This window comes from Sycon ciliatum, chromosome 7, assembly GCF_964019385.1.
Source record: "Sycon ciliatum chromosome 7, ocSycCili1.1, whole genome shotgun sequence".
NCBI lineage: Eukaryota > Metazoa > Porifera > Calcarea > Leucosolenida > Sycettidae > Sycon > Sycon ciliatum.
The window spans coordinates 1,948,444-1,950,936 of record NC_088649.1 but is presented as its reverse complement, the minus strand read 5'-3'; the positions used below and the strand labels follow the sequence as shown (position 1 = coordinate 1,950,936).

At 48.5% G+C, this 2,493-nt stretch overlaps 1 protein-coding gene across 2 annotated transcripts in view; it reads left to right on the top strand.

Annotated features, from left to right (window-relative positions):
- Positions 1–492, top strand: part of LOC135820706 (uncharacterized) — a 50,579-nt gene extending 50,087 nt beyond the window's left edge. For both annotated transcript variants that reach the window (XM_065333712.1, XM_065333711.1), the window contains one exon: positions 1–492. This exon is cut by the window's left edge and continues 56 nt beyond it. The gene's annotated coding sequence lies outside the window, so the exon portion shown is untranslated.
- The last annotated feature ends 2,001 nt before the right edge of the window (positions 493–2,493 follow it).

Genomic DNA, 2,493 nt, shown 5'->3' with positions numbered 1-2,493 from the left:
CAGCAACCACATCGTACTTTTCCATTGCTTTCATTGTGCTTCTACTGTGCATGTGTGTAACTTGTGGGGTATACATGTGATGACATTGTATGCTGGCGACACGGTCAGATTTTGTCCATGCGTGTAACGTACACCTGCATGTTATGCATCGAAAAGGATCTGCCACTTGCAATCCTGGGACAAGTATCAGGTCAGCTTTGTTTTGTGTGGGCTGCACCAGATTGCTGTTCACTTTTCTATCTGTTGGATATGTGACTTTCTGCAAGTCTCTGGTGTATGGTGGCCACTTCTTTGCTTGTCACTTTGTATGATATTACATTCTGTATTCGCTGCTTCCATGGCGTGGTCTCTGCAAACTGCAATCCTTGGGCAAATATCATGTTTGCTATGTTGTGCTTTGGCCGTCAGCTTGTCTACACGTTGTAGTTGAATTATTTTGTTCCACAACTGACTTCCTGAAGTACGGTGGCCACTGCTGTGCATGTCATTTTACATGAAGAATTTCCTGTTTGTGTCGTGTGCATGTGCGTATGTGTGCCGTGTGCATCCGCGCGTTTGTGTATCTGTGTGCGGGGTAAGCGAGGTCGAGAGGGCTGGTATGTATCAGTGTGTTATCGTACTCTCATGCCTACATACAGTACATCGCGCGCGTGTTCATCATGTTTACCTTCGGGGTTGGGGTGGGGAGGGAACGGAAGAAGAACTGAAATTATCCATAGAAAAATCGCTCTGTGAGCGCTTCTGAAAAACCTTTACTGGCGCTGCCCCGTCGTAAAAGTAAGAAATTAAAACTGGCCCATTAGAGAGGTTAAGATGCACGTTATTTCTGGATTGACGCGCAATTTCACGTCAAATTTGGCGTAAAACTCCAAATTTCGACGTGAGCAGCAGGTCGCTCGCATTGATTTTTCGACGTGCGAGCAAATAACGCGAGCTGAACTTTCGCGTCACGTCAGAAATAACGTTCATCTTAACCTCTCTATTGTCCCCCAAATGTGAACTGATCCACCTAAATCGCGAATGACGGGACCCGAAGGCACCAGTAGCACGAGGTCGGGAGGGCACAGGATCACAGCACATCATAGGGTAACACCATCACTAGTGCATGGTATCAGTGGCAGTGTAACTTTGCTAGTCACATAGTTACTTCCATCGGATATCCAACATGGGAGTTCATCGACGACCATGGCCTGTGGACCAGCGTCCCCAGCTGCATCCACAGGTAGGAACCTGATTGATTGATTTTATTTGAATTTGCGAGACCAAACGAGCAGCAGGAGTGCTCAATAACAGGGTAGCGAATGGTTGAGTTGTGCTATGTGACAATGTAGTGTGTGCGGAGGCCCAATACGATGTAAGGGGATGGGAGGAGAGAAGGCCAGCGGAGAGTCAAACTCAGAAGAGGGAGGAGAGAATAACTGAAGTACACATTTACTGTGCGAATTCAAATAAACCAGACACACAGCAAAACGAGTACACAGCTCACGAGAATAAAGAGGACTGGAGCACAGAATTGAACTGCTGAAGTACACAGCTGACGAGAATAAAGACAGGAGCACAGAAATGAACGGGAGGCAGTCTAGGCAGAGCTGGTTGTGGGTCAAGTCGGAGCCATATGCTGACGATCCATATATCAAATCCGGCATGATAACAGATAGGAAGTACTTGCTTCGACTAGCTAGAGTGAGGCAGCGTCGCGCCCGCCACAGACTACCGATCTTCCTAGCAGTGCGTGAGATGCACCGGTCAACTTGCGGTTGCCAGGCCATTTGTTCATTGATTAAGACGATGAGGTATTTCGCGCTGGTGGTGTGCGGAAGGACATCATTTCGACAGCGTACAACCACGTCCGGCTGCTGCCCACTGCTGCTGGTAAAAACCAATACATTGCTCTTCTTTGCATTTCATACAAGACCACGGAGCGTCCAGCCTACTTGAGAGGGAGGTAACCGCCAAGCTGAGCGCATCAGACACCTCTTGCGCTGTCCGTCTTGCACATGTCAGGGCGATGTCATCCGCAAACTGCAGTGATGATGCGGCGCAGATTCCGAGGGGATATCTCTGGTGTATGGAGAACAGCATGGGTCCTAGTACAGAGCCCTGCGGCACACCACAAGTGCATCCCCGTGCTACTGCTGCGTTCGGGTCACGTCATTCGCGATTTACGTGGATCAGTTCACATTTGGGGGTACAATGAGCCACGGTTTTAATTTCTTACTTTTACGACGGGGCAGCGCCAGTAAAGGTTTTTCTGAACCGCTCACGTTCACAGAGCGGTTCAAGTAATATGGATAATGTAAATAATACTCAATATGCTACCTGTGGTGTGGTGCAAGCTCAGCACTGAGCTAAATCAAACAATGCTACCTACAGCCTACACAGCCTCTGATGGCCCTCTATACAGTGCTGCGATGGCAGAACTTCTGAAGTTCACATCACCTTTCTTCCTCCAGCTATGCCCGTGACACCCTTTGTGAATCAAACACTAGTGGC